Genomic DNA, 19548 nt, shown 5'->3' with positions numbered 1-19548 from the left:
GGCGGATCACGAGGTCAGGAGATCGAGACCATCCTGGCTAACACGGTGAAACCCCGTCTCTACTAAAAGATGCAAAAAACTAGCCAGGTGCGGTGGCGGGCGCCTGTAGTCCCAGCTACTCAGGAGGCTGAGGCAGGAGAATAGCATAAACCCGGGAGGCAGGGCTTGCAGTGAGCTGAGATCTGGCCACTGCACTCCAGCCTGGGCGACAGAGCGAGACTCTGTCTCAAAAAAAAAAAAAAAAAAAAGAAAAAAGAAAAAAGAAAAAAAAAAAAAAGAGTTCCTGGTTGAAAGAGAAGCATATTTTCATTTGAAGAATTCATCCAATTTTTAGGCTTTAGGGACAACATTTGTCATGGGAATCAAAGTGTCAACTAAGACAAAAAAAGAATAACAGCACACAGCTGGCGCACCTCTACTAATCTAAATGTAAACATTTCACCAAATGTTTTATAGGAGCAAAAGTATCAGTGAAGTTATTTCTTTAAAATGGACAGAGAAAAGAGTTTGAGAGAAGAACCAAGTTGTACCCTGATAGTGATCTGGTCCCAGGCTCAATATCCATTTATTTCTCTTAAAACATGGTGTTACTCACAGAGCCCTTCATCCTGGAATACCAGCTGTGACTATGCTATATTTTTCATTTGGAAACAGACCTTCCTTTCCAGTTTCCAAGCCTGTCTGTCTGACCACGTTCTTGGCACACTACCTGATCACAGCTCAGAGATTTTAACCTGCCTGAAAAATACTGTGGATGGATTTTCCAGGAATGCTAACCTGGACTTGAAAACAATGTTTGATTTTAAGTAGTTTCTTCTTTATTTTTGTCCAGTCTCTTGTACAAAAGATATCTCAATAAGCTGCTCTCTCTCCCTCTCTCTCTCTCCCCCCCCCCTCTCTCTCTCTCTCTGTGTGTGTGTGTTTATGGTGTTTGGAGACTGAAAAGCAATTCCAACTTATTGATGATAGGGAAAGGAAAGTGCCTGAGTCTTGGGCTGAACGTTTTTTCTCTTGGTTTGATTGTTCACAGATGTGATGGGCAATTAATTATTGATCATGTGGAAGAACTGGCAAAGTATTAGACAAGAAAATGCAATAGTTAGTATGGACCCTTTATGAGGTCTGAGTATAGTTCTTAAACATCTGTGTGCTCTCTGCTTCCATGTTCACCATCTGAAAATCATTCTTACCCACAATTTTAACCATTTCTTTGGAGCTTCCTGGGTTATTCCTGCTTCTGCTGCTCCTACATCTTTATAGCTAGTATTTCCTGAGTGCTTACTACCTGTGTAAGGCATCACTTAAGAGATTTGTGGATGTCCCTTAGCCAAAACCTTACAACCCCAAGAGATGGGTATTCATTCTTATCTCCATTTCAGATGAGAATGTTGGCGTATGTACAGGATAAGAAACTTGTCCAGTGTCCCAGAACTTGTAATAAGCAAAGGCTGTATTAAAACCCAGGTAAGTCTGACTCCAGAGACTGTACTTATAACCATTAAACCAAACTATCTCTACCTAAAAAGCTGCTAAAGGTGCTTGCTTGCCCAGAAGACCTTTCCAAACTGTCTCCAGGTTCCAGACCTCCCAGCCTTGACCTCTATCCCTACTCTGGGAGCTTGGTAAGTGTATATGCTTTTCAGACTGAATGTGGGGTAAAACTTAGTGGACAGAGGAGCCAAAGAGACGATGAGTTTAACAAACACAGACTTTCCCTCCCTCAGAATGAAGTTGCTGGCTAAAGGTGGACTGGTTCATCAGCAGTGGAGACAAGGATCTGCTCTGCTGAAGAGAGTTTTATGGCATAATAAGAACTGTGTCTGTGGCCTTTCCTCCTCCTGAGAAAAGCAAATGCCAGGCAACAGGATATGAGTGAATAATCCAGAAAATCTAGTATAGAGCACATCCCAGCTATCCTAATGCCTTCTGCGAGTGTCATTGCCAAGGGAAGTCAGATTGGTATTTTCCAAAATTTGTTTGTTTTAAAAATTAATCAGATTTTATTTTATTATTTTATTTTATTTTTTGAGAGGGAGTACAGTGGCATGATCAGTGCCAGGCTAGAGTACAGTGGCATGATCTCGGCTCACTGCAAACTCCACCTCCTGGGTTCAAGCAACTGTTCTGCCTCAGCCTCCTGAGTAGCTGGGATCACAGGCGCACATCACCATGCTCGGCTAATTTTATATTTTTAATAGAGATGGGGTTTCGCCATGTTGGCCAGGCTGGTCTTGAACGCCTGATCTCAGGGGATCCGCTGGCCTCAGGCTCTCAAAGTGCTGGGATTACAGGCATGAGCCACCACACCTGGCCCCAAATTAGTGAGTTTTTAATTGAAAAATTAAAAATTGCATGTATTTACTGTGTGCCACATGATGTTTCAAAATATGTATACATTGTAAAATGGCTAAATTGAGCAAATTAACATGTGCATTACCTCACATACTTTTGTTTTGTGGTGAGAACACTTAAAATCTACTCCCTTAGCAATTTTCAAGAATACAATACATTGTTATTAACTATAGTAGGCATGTTGTACAATAGGTCTCTTGAAGTTACTCCTGGTATCTGACATTTTGTATCCTTTGACCAACACTTCCTCAGTCCACCCCTCACCCTCAGGGCCTGGTAACTGCCATTTATATCTGTCTTTTACTGGTCCAGATTTTGGTTCTTCTTTGCTTCTTCTAAGTGGGGCACTTTCACTAAGGTAATTTAGAAAGCACCAGATTTGTCTCAGTAATACAACATAGAGAAATGCAACTTTGACATTGAAAACATTCTTGGCTGGGCATGGTAGCTCACACCTGTAATCCCAGCACTTTGGGAGACTGAGGCAGGCGGATTACCTGAAGTCAGGAGTTCGAGACCAGCCTGGCCAACAAGGCAAAACCCTGTCTACTAAAAATACAAAAAGTAGCCAGGTGTGGTGGTGGGCATCTATAATCCCAGGTACTCGGGAAGCTGAGGCAGTAGAAGCACTTGAACCTGGGAGGTGGAGGTTGCAGTGAACCAAGATCACACCACTGCACTCCAGCCTGGGCGACAGAGCAAGACTCCATCTCAAAAACAAACAACCAAAAAACCCAAAAAACATTCTGGCCCATATAGAATGAGAGAAGGAGTATCTTTTAAATAATTTTTTTTTTCCTGTGGCACATAGCAGAAAAATAAACTGGTGTAATTAATAAGAAAATGTAGTGCTTTACATAACTGTAAAGTCCAGTGTTGGTGTGTACTTCAGGCAAGGTTTGATCTAGTGGCTCAATGGTGGAGCCAATGTGTGCATGTCTTTTTATTGCTCTGCTTCACCTTCCAAAGGTGTTAATACTACAAAGTCTCCTCACAGTCTAAGGTGGCTGCTGGCAGCAACTGAGGCCAAACGTCTTCTTGTTTACATGCAGAAGGGAAAGAGGGAATCTTCTCTCCACTGTCGAATTGAAGTTCTTTGCTTAACTATGATCAGGTTGTGACATAAGTGTTTCTATGAATCAACCACTGCTGTCATATGATTTGGGAGATATCAACTTCACTGACTCTAGGAGTGGGTCCAGATCAACTTAAATCAGTCAATATAATCCTACCTTTTTTCCCCCAGTAATTGGTTCAGGACTGGACATGTAATTCAGGTCTAAGCCAAGTGGCATTTTTGGGGAGCAGTAGTTGTTTCATAGTGAATGGATAGTGTTTCATAGTAAATAGATGCTGGGCGTGCAACTATACTGTCCACTACAGGAAGTAAGACCAAAATACAGTCATCCAGTCAGTACTACTTAATATTTTGGTCATCGATAGAAAGGCTTACATGTAAGAAAATTAGTTACACTACTTTAAATCAATATAATTTTATTTATATGCTGATTCTGCTTCTACTTGCCAAAATAGATTAGAATTTCTTAGTTCATGTTCCACACAACATTGAGGCAGGTGATATAGGCTGGTAGAATTACTATTTCTGGTCAAAGGATTTCTAGAAATCTCTCGATTTAGGAACACATCTTGTTTTTTTGTTTAAAATTTCCTAGCTTAGCCAACATAGTGAGACCTGATCTGTATAAGAAACAAAAAATTAGCCAGGCATGGTGGTTTGTGCCTGTAGTTCCTGCTACTCAGGAGGCTGAGGTGGGAGCATCACTTGAGCCTGGGAAGTGATAGCTGTAGTGAGCTATGATTGTGCTACTGCACTCCAGCCTGGGTGACAGAGTGAAATTCTGTCTCTAAATAAATACATAAGTAAACAAGATTTCCTCACTGAATTTCCATGTAAAATTATAAAAAATGTTCATTCTAAATTAATTCAATGCACAATTGCAAAATTCTGTAAATACTCATAAAGTTTTTCTTCATCCCAGTGACCCCAGAGGTAATTCGTGTTAACACTTGATACATTTCCCTAACTTTTTTTCTAGTTTGTAGAAAACTGCATAAGCACATGTATAGAGTTGTTTTGGTTATTTCTTTTCATAAAAGATGAGATTATATTATTCGCATTACTCTACAATTTGTTTTCACTTAATGATACATCACCAATTTATTTCCACATCTATAGCTATAGATTTAACTTAGTCTTCCAAGGATCCCTGTTACTAATGTACAACAGAGTTTATCCAACCATTCCATTAATTGATGGATATTCAAGTTATTTTCATTTCTTTTTTTTTTTTTTGAGATGAAGTCTTGCTCTGTCACCCAGGCTGGTGTGCAATGGCATGATCTCGGCTCACTGCAACCTCCGCCTCCCAGGTTCAAGCAATTCTCCGCTCTCAGTCTCCCAAGTAGCTGGGATTACAAGCATGCACCATCACACACAGCTAATTTTTGTATTTTTAGTAGAGACAGGGTTTCACCATATTGGCCAGGCTGGTCTCAAACTCCTGACCTCAAGTGATCTGCCCATCTTGGCCTCCCAAAGTGCTGGGATTACAGGTATGAGCCACCACGCCTGGCTATTTTCATTTCTTTTCTACTAAAAACAATGCTATTTCACTTTATTTAACCTAGCATAACAGCTTTTTCTTAGCAGACTATGAAATAGCATATTCTTTAACCAATGAATCCAATATCAGAGCTTGATCCTGTGATTATGACATAATATCAACTAATTCATTTCCCTTTGTAACATGAATTTAGAACATTAACCAAAGTAGTGAGTAATTCATGAAGGGGCACATTCCAAGGCATTTATAAACCTTCCAATTCTTGACATCACTTTTATTAGGCAGAAACTAGCTTTAAACCAGGTGGTTGGAGTGAGTTTAATGAATGGTCTAATTACAAGAGTGAGAGCTGATTTAAGGGAAAGATTTAAGGGAAACCAACTAGGAACAGTGAAGCAGCACAGAGCTAGGAAGAGGCCTTACCTTATCCTTAAGCTCGAAGAGGGAAGGGAAACGTGGACAAAGGAATTAGAGAAAGAGCTGTAGTTGGGGAAGACAGCCTGTCCCAGAGAGTGACAGAGGGGAACCCATGGCCTGCCAAGGGGGAATTCCAAGGGAGTAAATGCCTCAGCCTCATTCTGCTGCCCTTTCAGCTGCAGCTCTTGTTTCCACATTGGCCAAAACTAACTGGAAAGAAAAGGAACCCAATGATGCTGTTGATAAAAGTCAACCTTTTTGGCCCCTGAGCAGGATGAAAAAGGATGGAGCATGAAGAATACCCAGAACCTTCCTCTAGCATATGATTCACCTCTGAAAGTTCAGGAAGTGTGAGTGAAAAATGTAAAATGGTCTCTCAGGTATAATTGTATACACATGGGACTAGAGTCGTTTGCAAAGCTGTTTTCCTGTAGAAGCATTACTATCTTATCTCTTTCTATTTTCCACCACCATTTGCAATAAGAATATTACAAATTCTACAGGACAGGATCATGCCTGTCTTGCACAGGGCTGATCGGTTTGCCTCAGAAATTGTTTCCTCATTAGCATCATTTATATCCAGATGGGCTAGAAAATCTTATAAATCATCCAAGATAAGGACTCTCTCCTACCTTGGTGAAATTGATGATGAGTAAGTAGCATTGCGTGATTCACTTATTAACTCAGCAAACCTGTGTTGAGTAAGCACTCTGTATTAGGACTTGTGCCAGATACTGGAAAAAATACAGCAAGGAATTAGACACAGCCCTCAAGGAGTTTGCCGTCTTTAGAGAGAGACAGGTCAGCAAATATGTACAGTTCCATTAGTAAATTGAGTGACGGGCCACACATGGGCAATAAAAAGCAGGGGCTACGTGCTTGTGTTTATGATCTGGTTCCATCACCTATTATCTCTGTGGCCTTAAACAAGTTACTAAACCTCGTATGTGTAATGATAACTGTGACAGATTGGTTTCCAAAAATGGCCGTAACAACTGCCATCCCACTGCAATGTGACCTTGGTACCCCCACTTCCCCACTTCCTGTCAAAGGGTGAGATTAGGTTTACCACCGCTTTGAATCTGAGCATGTCCAGAGACTGCTTTGATCAAAAGACTACGGTGGCAGCAGCACTGTCAGTGCTAGATTCAGCTCAGGTTTATCTGGTCTGGTACATTCCATGTCTTGCCTTTTGGAATGCTAGCTCTTGGGATGTTTCTTCCGGAAATATAAGCACCAGGCTGTGAGAAGCCTGTTAAAGCGAACTAAACATGGCCTGAGAAGGACCCCGTACTTCTGTGTTTGAGTCCTTGGGGACGAACTGTAACCTAAGGTAATAGGTAGACGAGATTGAAAACCTAATTTAGGAGTGTGCGTCTGTAACAACAGCTGAGTCTCGGACAATCCCAGCAGCCAAACCACCTATACACTGTCGAGTGTTCAAATTGTATTCAAATGACGCAAACACCAACCTGTAACCAGGCAAGCTGTTTCTGTACCTTACTTCTGATTTCTGTATGTCACTGCTTTTTTTGGTCTATATTTTGTTTTGACCCGAGGCATCCCTGGGGTCTGTCTGAATCTGCTGTGATTCTGGGGGCTGTCCCATTCACGAATCATTCATTGCTCAATTAAACTCCTTTAATTCAATTCGGCTGCAGTTCTTCTTTTAACGAGCCCAAGTCACAGGGAGAGGCTGTACACAGGTACTCTGTGTTAGTCCTCACTGAACTCTTCGCCCACAGACGTGTGAGTGACGCATCTTGAACACTGTCCCACTCACAGCTTGATGACGCCAGCCACAGCTGCCATCTGACCAGAGCCACGTGAATGACCCCTGGCTAGGAGAACAGCCAGAAGAGCCCAGGCTAACCACAGAAATGTGAGAGGTAATTGTCTATTGATTTAAGGCCCTACATTTTGGTGATTGTTTGTTACATGGTTATAGATACTCAGAAGAGGGATGATAATAAAAGTATATACCTCATAACACTGATGTGGGGATTAAACAAGGTAACTTGTAGAGTGCTGATTACAGCACCTGGCATAGAGCAAATGTGGGAGAAATGTGACCTATTTTCAGTCTTGTATTATTGAGTTATGATTCTGTGGGATTGAGGAGGAATTAGTGCTGTAGCTTACGTTGTCTACAAGCGTTGGAGGGGTGGATGTGAGTTGAGGCTAGAGCAAAGGAAGCCAGCACCTCCTCCGAGAGGCGATGCTTCTTCTCTGGTTGGGTGGGGAGCATCCCCTCTGATTCTCTGTGGCACCTTCATTGTACTCACTATTCTGCATTATAACTCCCTGGGAAAGTGTTTCACCAGCTAGGCTGGGAGCGTTCTCGTAGAAGGACTTTGTCTTACTCCCAGCACCTGGCACATAGTAAACCTTCCTAAGTGAATTAACTCATTCAGCTTCTGTTGCTCTGCCGAAATTTACATACTTGCCTAGTTTTACACATAATGAAAAAATGTTCCCCATGTTAGCAGAAATTAAGAAGCCATACTCCTCCTCCCTAAAAAAGCCATACTCCCAAAAGCAATGGGGTCCCCTTACTTGGACTGATATGCTTCAAATGTAAAATTCAAAATAAATGTTGTTTCCCAAATCCTAGAAAAGGTAAAATTAATTAATTACATTTTCTGTTAGTTTTTCTTCTCATAAAATTTTCCTAAGTGATAGTTTCACTCATCTGTACAGAAATCTAGAAGTCAAATTTTTATTTTGCCCAAAAGGATATAGGTTATTATTTTGATTGCAATATACCAATACTTCTTGTGATTCTAAAAAAGAGAAAGCACTATGACTTCAGGATTAGCTACCACCTGCTGTGAGACATGTACGTAAAGCAGGTATTAAGTTTCTTTGCTCTTTCTAAACTCAGAGCTATTTTGCAGGACATGACATATAGAAAGCAGTATCAACATGCTGGTAAAGTGGCCTCATTTTCAAGGTGTATTAGTCTGTTCTCATGCTGCTATGAAGAAATACCTGAGACTGGGTAATTTATAAAGGAAAGAGGTTTAATTGACTCAGTTCTGCATGGCTGGTGAGGCCTCAGGAAACTTACAATCGTTGCAGAAGGTACCTCTTCACAGGGCAGCAGGAGAGAGAATGAGAGCTGGGCAAAGTGGGGAAACCCCTTATGGAACCATCAGATCTTGTGAGAACTCACTCATTGTGATGGCTAATACTGTCAACTTAATTGCCTTGAAGGATACAAAGTATTGATCCTGGGTGTGTCTGTGAGGGTGTTGCCAAAGGAGATTAACATTTGAGTCAGTGGGCTGGGGAAGGCAGACCCACCCTTAATCTGGGTGGGCACAATTTAATAAGCTGTCAGCATGGCCAGAATAAAAGCAGGCAGAAAAATGTGAAAAGAGGAACTGGTCTAGCCTCCCAGCCTACATCTTTCTCCTTGCCGATTGCTTCCTGCCCTCGAACATTGGACTCCAAATTCTTCAGTTTTGGTACTTGGACTGGCTCTCCTTGCTCCTCAGCCTGCAAACAGCCTATTGTGGGACCTTGTGATCATGTGAGTTAATACTTAATAAACTCCCATATATATATATTCCATATATATATTCTCTCTATATATTCCATATATGAATATATATATATATATATATATATATATATATACACCATATATATATATTCCATTAGTTCTGTCCCTCTAGAGAACCCTCATACACTGTCATGAGAACAGTATGGGGAAACTACCCTCATGATTAAATGATCTCCACCTGGTCCTGCCTTTGACACGTGGGGATTATTACAATTCAAGATGAAATGTGAGTGGGGACACAGAACCAAACCATATCACAAGGATAATTACTTTGGAAAGAAAATTATTTCAAATATGTATGGACTGCAACTACAACTAAGATCCATTGGTAGCTAGGTAGATACAGCGAGACAGGGTAATATGATATTGGAGTTCCATTTGTAGTTCTTTCAAAGTGTTGTGTGTAGTGGAGAAATAATAAACAGTCTTGTAGAAAAGCTTTTAATTATTTTTCCCTGGTATTAGGGGTTTATTGTTATCAAGCACTTGCATGTGTTTGCTAATCTGATCTTTAGCACACCCTAGGTAAGCATCATTGTCTGCATTTGGCCAATGAGGAAATTAAGACTAGAAGGAGAAGCTACGTGAGTGGGCAAAGGCAGGCTGAGTGGTGTTCATGTTAGGAAATCCATGGCTAACAGCCTGGCTTGGAATCCTGGCTTGTGTCTTCCCTTTAAGGGGGTACCAACAGGCCAATTACCTTCTCAGAATCATGGAGAAGCCTCATTTATAAAATGGGATACTGATAGTACTTCCCTGGTAAACACATATGTTGAAGCTCTTAAGACAATGCCAGGCAAAGTAAGCCCGCTAATAAACATTAGCAGACAGGATTGTTGTCAAGGTTCACTAGGAGAGGACAGAACAAGACCCCAGACCGTCTCTCCTGTTTCCGGGGAATAGTGTTTCTCTGCGACACTACAATTGCCTCTCAAGAACCCTCTGTTGCATTTCTTCAGCCTTTTACAATTTTCAAGTGATTGCACATATGGAATGCTTGATCTTAGTCCAATTTGGATTTTGCTCCTTGTTTCATAACCATAAGGGATGGATTGGGCAGGCACAATTGTTCCTATTTTTCAGATAATAAACTAAGGTTCAGTAAAATATTTGTTCAAAATGACTTCAACTCAGCACTTTTACTTCCACATGACATGTTTTTCATCCCTTTACGTTTACAACATTTTTGCTTTTGAGTTGTACTTTTCTTTGAATGGAGAGCGGCCAATGTTTTCTCCTTGAATACCTTTGTGTAACTTTTCCTGCATCTCTGATGATGGTGAGGGCACTGGCAGGTTGATTTGTCTGAAGGAAGGATTGTGTGCAGGAGTTTGGGGAAGAATCCCTTGAAAACCAAAAAAAGCAGTCATGTGATCTGGTTAGATTTTGGATTTAAAAATACAGATGTATTTCTAATGATATGTTTGGAATATTTTTTCTCATTGTATTGATAATGTCTCTGACATAAATAGCCTGGAACCTGAAAGAAAGATGATGGAACATGAATTTGGACTGTGGCCATCACCTTCAGAGCTCAAGTGTGGAAAATTTCACCCGGTGTGATTGCAGTCCAGCATCTACATCACCCCATTTAACAGAGTTCATGTTAACCATTTGGCTAACGTCAGTGGTGTCTAGATCTGTAAGAAATCTAAGTTGGCCAGGCGCGGTGGCTCAAGCCTGTAATTCAGCACTTTGGGAGGCCAAGGCGGGCAGATCACTTGAGGCCAGGGGTTCAATATCAGCCTAGCCAACATGGTGAAACCCCAACTCTACTAAAAAAAAGAAACCTAAGTTGAGGAAGGCTGATAATAGAAGGCAGAAATGTGTAAGTGTAAGAGTCAACAATCTTGGGTTTTTATGGCTAGAGATAATTGCTTCTGCCATACCACTTCCCAGAGTGGCAAGCAAAGGTGCTAGCTTCTAAATACTTAGTGGCAGATATAATGTAGTCTTTAGACGTACTTAGACCTTGAGATAGGCAGGCAAGCAAGGAAGTTCTCAGGTGGTTGCAATTTCAATGGATTTTTTGCACTTGTTGCTAATTGACATTCTCACTACTTCTGTTGTATGATTTTGGACCACTCACAGAACCTCTCTGGGCTCTAATATCCTCAATGGTAAAATTGGGATAATGTCACACTACCTCATAGGATTATTGTGAGGATAAATAAAATATCTTATGTAGGGGCTTAGCACAGTGCTTAGCTCATGGAATTTATTTAAGTTTGCCTGTTGACAGTAAAAACAAAATTATTGGCAGAGCACTGTGGCTCATGCCTGTAATGTTGGCACTTTGGGAGGCCAAGGCTGGTGGATCACTCGTGGTCAGGGGTTTGAGATCAGCCTGGTTAACATGGCGAAACTCCATCTGCACCAAAACACACACACACACATACACACACACACACACACACAATTAGCCGGGCATAGTGGTGCATATCTGTAGTCCCTGCTACTCAGGAGGCTGAGGTGAGAGGATCACCTGAGCCTGCGAGGCAGTGGTTGTAGTGAGCTGAGATTGTGCCACTGCACTCCAACCTGGGTGACAGAGCGAGACCCTGTCTCAGAACAATAACAACAACAAAAATTAGAGAAGGGCCTTAAGACAGTGCTCGTATCCAGGGGAAGTCAGACTAGTTTTGCAAACCTCTAGTTAAAGTGTTTCAGCCTCAGAGCGTTCATTCAAGAGAGTTCCTAGCTGTTGTTGGGAGTGTGTTGCTGCTGCCTCTTAGTGCAGGAAGTTTCGGTTACTTTTGAGATGTGGGTTAGGATAAAATTGGCGTCTATGGGATTGTTTCAGTGTTTGTCAGAGGTCTGCTAGTGACTGGGTTATTAAGTCCTAAAATCTAGAGAGAAAATCAATTCTGAAACTCTTTAGAAGGTCAGCTCAGCTATCCCTACTACTTCAATAATTTTAGACTAACCCTTCTCAGCCTCGCTTTACTTATAGAATGGGGATATCATACCTTCCTTACAGGTTTAGGAAGATTGCAGGAGATCATATATGCAAAGCACCTAGTGTTGTGCCTGGCAGAAGGTGGTGAATACACATTTAGTTTTCATTCTCCTGTTTACCCATCCCCAGCTGCTGTGAGTATTCAACAGCTCACTGCTGTCTGTTCCCTTCTCAGGCAAGGAAAGCTACTTAGACCAGGAGGGTACACACCATTGGAACCAATGACAGATTACCTCAGAGGTACAAAAGACTTACCCTGGCTTTAATGTGGGATCACTCTGAAGTGTAGCTTACGTTCCAGAGAGCCCTGGTGGGTCAGACCAAGACTAGACCCTACCTGGACATTCTTGTCTCTTTCCTGCTTGCCTTGCTTCATTAATGGTTCTGAAGATCTTCCTGAAGATCTCTTCTTCAATAAATCACATTTATTGGCTACCCCAATTATGGCTTCTAGGGAACCAGACCTAAGACACTTATCAAAGGGTCCAAGCTAAAAGAATTCTCAAAGTATTTTCACAACAATTCCTACAGAAACAGTTTAAATGCCTTTTCTATCTTGGATCATGTCAAACTTCCTCCATTCCGACATGGACCCAGGAAACTTGCTGGATTATCAGGGGCCTTTCACTCGAAGAAATCCAGTGTCATATTTATTTAAGGGACTGACCTGTGGCTGTCTGTGAAGGCTATCTTGCTTCTACCTTTTGATAGTTTTTTTTTTTTTTTTTAGAAAATGGAGGTTATTTAGGTCCCAGAAAGGACATGTGAGATTTTCTAATATGGGATAGCTTGGTTTTGAAATTGGTATGCCTCTAGAAGCAAATATTCTCAGACTGAAGTTAGTTGATGTATTTGCACAGAGTTTTCTTTCTCTTTTCTCTGGTTTCTCATAAAGGAAGTTCTGGAGGCTGGTAACCTGAATGGAAATAAAGACTTCTGTGAGAAAACATTGGGTTTAAAAACTGTTCCATGTGGTTCAAAGTATGTTTTAGACATTTCGTAGGAAAAAGTGTGGACTTAATCATAATAGTGCGATGTGGAAAAGGTTTCTGTCGGCAGAAAACCCCAGGGAGTAGCTGGAGGTTGAGCCATAACCTTAAAAGATTATGTGCAAAGACTGTTCTCACCAGGTTGCTTCAAAGGAGGGAACAGGCTGACTAAAAGATGGGTGATGCTGGTGGGAATTGGGTGTGAGGGGTGTATAAAAGATTTGGAACAGTCTCTCCAGACATTAAATAAGGAGTCAGCTATAAAGGGATACAAGGATTGTTGACATGCAGGCAGGTCTAGTAGAGATCTGATTGTTAAGAATTTTAGTAGAGCCAAATTTATTCATTCTATCTCGTATACATTCAACAATATTAAGTGTCTTGTGTGTAATGGGGACATAGAGATGAGTAAGACCCCTCAGGGAGGTTTCTGTACTCAAAGACCCCTGGCAGATTTAGAAACAGAACCCAACTATTTCACTTAGCATAATGTCCTTCTCTGAGTCTGTTTGTGCTGCTGTAACAAAATACCTTAGATTGGGTAATTTATAAGGAGCTGGATTTTGTTTTCTCATAGTTCTGGAGGCTAAGAAGTCCAAGACCAAGGCTCTGGCAAATTCTATGTCGAGTGAGGGCTGCTGTCTCCTTCCAAGATGGCACATGCTTCTTGCTATGTCCTCGCATGGAGGAAGGGATGGAAAGGCTAAAAAGGGGATAAATGCTGTGTCCTTATTTGGTGGAAGAGCAGAAGAGAATTAAGCACTCACTCAAGCCCTTTTATAAGGGCCTTAATTCCATCCATGAAGTGTCTGCTCTCATGACTTAATCAACTTCTAATGACCCCACCTCTTAATACTACCACATGGCCATGAAGTTTCAACATGCAAATTTTGGGAGACATATTCAGACCATAGCTGTCCTCAAAGTTCATTCATGTTGTTGCATATGGTAGGAGTTCCCTCTTTATGGGTGAGTACTGTTTCATTTTATGGCTAAATACGATTCCATTATGGCTGAATAAATCTATATACCAGTTTTTCTTTATGCATTCATCTATTAATAGATATTTAGATTGTTTCCACTTATATGAAGTATGTAAAACAGTCAAACTCATAGAATCAGGAAGTAGAATGGTGGTTGCTGAGGGCTGAGGGGAGGAAGACGTGAGGAGTTGCTGTTCAATTGCATTGAAGTTTTAGATATGTGAGATGAATAAGTTCTCGAAAGCTGCTACAACATTGTACATTGTTAATGATCCTCAACTGTACACCTAAACTTTATTAAGAGATCAGGTCTCATATTATATGTTATCATCACAATTTAAGAAAGATGAAACCATGGAACCTGGGAGCATCTTGGCCTCAGACTTAACAAGAAACAGAAGTAAAAAAAGTATAGGGATTCTAGGATTCTACAGAGAGGCTGGATTAGTAAATCAGTGTAGACAGGAGAAGATGAAAATATGGAAAAAATAGAAAGAAGCTGCAAGCTGGGGGCCTGTGACCATACTGAGCAGAGAGCAGAAAGAATTGCCAGGATAGAAAATTAGGGATAGAGAGGTTTATTTCACAGTTTGCGACCCTGAATATAGAGAAATAAGGTTTAGGAAGCCCCCATTTTAACATATGTACGTTTTTTTCAAACTTTCTTTCCCTGCATACATACAGAATTTTCCATGTGCTCATAAATTGCATTCCCTTCCCTGCCCAATCCAGTCCATCTGGTTCCCAAGGATTTTAAAAAAGTATTTTTAAAGCCTGGTTAGAAAAATCAGAGAGGAAAAGACAGGACTGCAGGGGTGGGAGGAAATGGAAAAGAGGTATTCTTCAGTGTCTCCTTTGTTGTGGAGAATATGATCCATAGGTATGGTAGACGGTGAAGCCAAAAAGAAAATGTCAGTGAAGCAAGACCAATCTACATTTTAAAGAACTGAAAAAGACGCAGAAGAAAAAGCAAACCTGGCAAAATGGCAGAGAGAGAGAGCAAGCGAGAGAGAGCGAGAGAATGTGCTTATAATGGCAGAGAGAGAGAGAGAGAGAAAGAGAGAGAGACACAAAGAGAAAGAGAGAGAGAGCACAAGAGAGAGCCAGAGAGTGCACTTATACCCTAGAACAGCTGTAGGATGAGAGAATAGGAGAGAAGAATAAAGGAAATTTTTAAAAGTTTTCCTTGCATTATTGACTGAATTTTCTCTAAGAGATGAAAGTAACATATGGAATTATTTCAGTAATAATCTTTGTAACAACCATTTTATTGATTGGCATATTTATTTGAGTCTGAGCTGTATTAAACCTTGAGATTTATTCAGAGTATGGAAGTTCTATCATTGAATATAACTTCAAATTGATCCACTGATGATCAATATTAATTATAAATATTTCCCAGTTTATATATGCACATTGAGGATGGTAGCTAATAACCAGTTTGCTCTATGTTACAATAATAATAAGTAATAGACTTCAGGGTTGAAGTCAAATTTGTTAGTCTTCATAGGTTCTGAGTTTTCAGCTGTCCAAATATGGAACAGCTCCAAATGAGAACTTAGATCAAGGAATACCCTTGTATGTGTTTGACTCTAAAAGAGTAGTGTGCAGATCATAAGAGTTAGAAAAAATGGGCAGATGTTGAGCCTACAGATGTGTAGGTGGTGGGATCTTGGCAGGTGATGGGGGAAAGAAGAGAATTATGAGCCGGATTCATAGGGCATTTATCCATCTCTCATCACAGTATCGTCACTTACTCAAATAAATATTTATTCTTTAATGAAAATGAGATAAAATCCTAGGGTCAATGGATGCCCCAAAGGAAGAGAATGGTTCAGGAAGATGGCATGAATTTATGGTGGGACTGTTAGGTAGTAGTGGGCGAATAGCAGGAGAACTGTTTTCCACTATATAAAATAAGATGGGGTGGGTGGAGAGGTAAGAAGGAGAAAGTACCATTTATTTATTTATCTATTTTACAGTGCAAGATTTGAGATCATTTCTCTGAATCTTGTAAACTTTCCATAATGTAGTTACATTATTTTCTGACATTTAAAACTATCTTTAAAATAAAAACTATCACACGGATTCCGGAGGCTATGTCTTGATTCTGTTGTTTACTAAGTGTATGACCCTCAGCAAGTCACTGTTGGCTATCCGGGATTATTGATCTGTAGAATAAAACTTATGAGATTATCACCCAATTGAGATCATTATTAGGCGTTATCTTATTTAGAAAATATATTTGTAAAGGACTTTGCCAACTAAAAAGCATTCTACAAATGTTCGTTTTACTGATAATGAAAGACATTTTGTGTTTGTATAGCACTGTAAATATTTTTCATATTTATAATAATGTTCAATATTGTCCCAAATTGATGCATCCTAATTTACTTATAATGTAAAATTAAGTGACTTGACTGAGGTTGCCAGGAAGTGTTAGCACCAGGATATGAGCATAGCTCTGTCTGACCTCAAAACTCATGCTATTAATACAATCTTGTCTAGAAATGGAAATAATTGTACTGGAGTTATCCAAACTCTCTATTCCTGAAACATAAGAAAAATAAAGAATGAAAGGTAACTCTGCAAGGATATGGCATAAATCTAAAATAGTGAATGTTCTCAGAGAAAGAAGAAAAATGTGAGTATGTGCCTGTGTGTGCGTGTGTTTGTGTGCGTGCAAGTGGGTGTTGGATGTAGGAAAGAATAAAAAAGAACAAAAAATAAATTCTGCCTGGGCCAGCCAACTAAGGAAAGATGGGAAAGGAGTAGTTCTTATTTTGGAACTGAGGCTTCAGTGCAGTTGTAGCTCAAGGGTAAGGGCCCCTCCTCCTCCTAGACAAATAGGGAGATGGTGGCTTGTTAATGCCAGGACTGCTCCAGAAGCCATGTGCTCACCTGGGAAGTTCAGTCAGTGAGGCGAAAAGCCTTTGAAATAACATTTGTTTCCTTCAACTGTTATTCTGTTATTCTTATTAGTTGTTTTTTTTTTTTTTTTTTTTTTTTTTTCTCCCAGAAAACCACAGCCTTGAGTATTACTCTTCAATAATACCGACCAACTTGGCAATGGAATAAGGCCAGCTACGGTTACAGATTCAGTATGAAACTGTTATAAAAATCTTTAGCTCTTTGAGGAAACTGATCTTTAAACTTGATCTTTTCTCCAAAGAGAAAGAAAAATGCCATCTTCTCAGAATGGGGAAAAATATTTTCTTTCTTAAAATCCTGTTTAGAAACTTTGGGCCAACCTTTCGTTCGTCAAATATGTAATGTTACCAGAGTAGGATGCCCAGAGCCACAGCAGCAGGACTGCAAGAACTTGCTACCTCTCTTCTCTAAAATGTCTCCAGCAATGCCCTCTTTCCCACTTGGCAAATGTGGACAGAGGCCCAGATCCAGCCATTGCAGTCACCTTCATAGACTAGTGATTGGAGTGATTGACGGCATCTGTTTAGTGCATACCCGTTGCATGCAGAGTGCTCTGTTGGGCTTACTATGATGAGTGGGAAAAAACGGAGTTGACCTTGTCCTCACAGTGCTGGTTAGTTAGTTAGAGGGAGGCGTAGTGAAGTATGAGTTCTTGACTAAGGAGACTGCATGTCCAAAGGCAGGAGCTCATATAAATCATGGATTGCTGGGATGACAGGAAATGTTAACGGGACCGACTCATTGCATACAACCTAGGGAGTCTTGAAGGGTGAAGCTTGAGAATTAGGTTGCTACCAGATCATAAAGGGCCTTGAACATTCTGCTAAGGGTTTTGGAATTTATTCTGCAGGCAATAGGAAGTTTTTGAGTAAGTTTAAGCAGAGGATTAGAATAATTTGAAGTTTCGAAAGCCCAAGCTGGATCAGGCACGATGGGTCACGTCTGTAATCCCAACTATTTGGGAGGCTGAGGGAGGTGAATAGCTTGAACGCAGGGGTTCAAAACCAGCCTAGGCAACATGGTGAAACCCTGTCTCTACAGAAAATACAAGAGCTATCTGGATGCGGTGGTGTGTGCCTGTGGTCCCAGCTACTCAGGAGTTTGAGATGGGAGAATCACTTGAACTCACGAGGTCAAGACTGCAGTGAGCCACGATTGTGCCACTTCACTACAGCCTGAGGCACAAACCAGAAAAAGAAAAAAAGAAAAAGAGGTGGGGTGTGGTGGCTCATGCCTGTAATCCCAGCACTTTGGGAGACGGAGGTGGGCAGATCACCTGAGGTCAGGAGTTCGAGACCAGGCTCGCCAACATGGCAAAAACCCATCTCTACTAAAAATTACAAAAAAATTAGCCAGGCATGGTGGCGGGTGCCTGTAATTCTAGCTACTCGGGAGGCTGAGGCAGGAGAATTGCTTGAACCCAGGAGGCAGAGGTGGCAGTGAGCTGCGATCATTCCATTGCACTCCAGCCTGCACAACAAGAGTCAAACTCCATCTCAAAACAAAAACCACAAAATAAAAAAAGAAAGAAAGTCCACATTGATGGAAAAAGGACATGTTTAGTGCTTGTCTGGAGACTATTTCAGTGACTAGATTCAGAGAAGTCGAGTGTTTGAATTATGTCAGTGGCAGCAGAAATGCACAAGAGAGTCAAATGATGTTTAGGAGGCAGCCTCACTGGGACTTGGTGTGAAAGGTGAGGGAGAATGATGAGTCCAGAAAGATGTCTAGGTTTCTGGCTTGGTTTCTACATTGATGGTGCTTCAAAAGAAGGAAAGTGATACAGGAGGCATAGATTTTGTGTTTCTGGCTAAAGAGTTCAATTTCTGACATGCTGGGTTTGAGATGAATTCTCCAACACTCTGAGATGCAACAGAGATGCACATTGACAGTTTTATCTAGAGAACCGGGTTTTAGGAGTGAGCTCCAGGAAGGAGATATAGATCTGGGTTCAGTGTCTGTGTTAAAGGCAGGAGAGTGAGTGCATGTGATCACTCAGGGGACAGAAGATTGAACTTTTGTGAATACCTTGGCAGGGGATGGGAGGTAAAAGTGGAGGAAACTAAAAAGGAGCAGCCATAGAGGTAGAAGAAAAACCAGGAGGGAGTGATGCTCCAGGAACCAATTGCAGCCAGACTCTAAAGAAGGAGGAAATGGTATGCAGAGACAGATAATGTTGAAAAGGCTAATGTGTAGAGATTGATAAATGTTTGTCTGTTGGATTTAGCAACAGGATGAAAATAGCTGATTTTGGCAATGGCAACTTCAGAAATGGCAAGGGAAGAAGCTGGCTTAAAACCGAGCAAAGTGAAAGGAGGTGAGAAAGTGAAAACAGTATCAAATGCTCTTTTTAAAAGTAGCTTGGCTGTGAAGAGAGTCAGAGATAAAGGGTGATGAAGAAAGAACTGTATATGTTAAAGGGGCAGATTTTTAGAGCTGGAAGAGACTGGGACATGCCATGCGCTGCTCAGAAACAGCCATTAGGAATGGAATGCCTCAGGTGCTGATGAGAGAAGAATGGCTGCTGGAGTGAGCAACCAGATGGTCACATGTTTCATCTGCATTCATTGTGTTTCTACTGCTTCTGTCATCTTGCTTTGTGCCTCTCTCTCTCCCCTGCTTCTTGCCTTCTTTGCTCCTTATTACTGGTCTGGTGAAATCTGTAGACAATATCTCTGTTTGTCTGGGTACCTAGGAGTGGCTACATGAGCTAGAGGCAGGCAGACGTTACTCTTATTTCCATATGCAGGACTGCCATTTATAA

This window comes from Piliocolobus tephrosceles, chromosome 7, assembly GCF_002776525.5.
Source record: "Piliocolobus tephrosceles isolate RC106 chromosome 7, ASM277652v3, whole genome shotgun sequence".
NCBI classification, from domain to species: Eukaryota; Metazoa; Chordata; class Mammalia; order Primates; family Cercopithecidae; genus Piliocolobus; species Piliocolobus tephrosceles.
The sequence above is the reverse complement of the archived record's forward strand: the minus strand, read 5'-3'. Positions refer to the sequence as shown.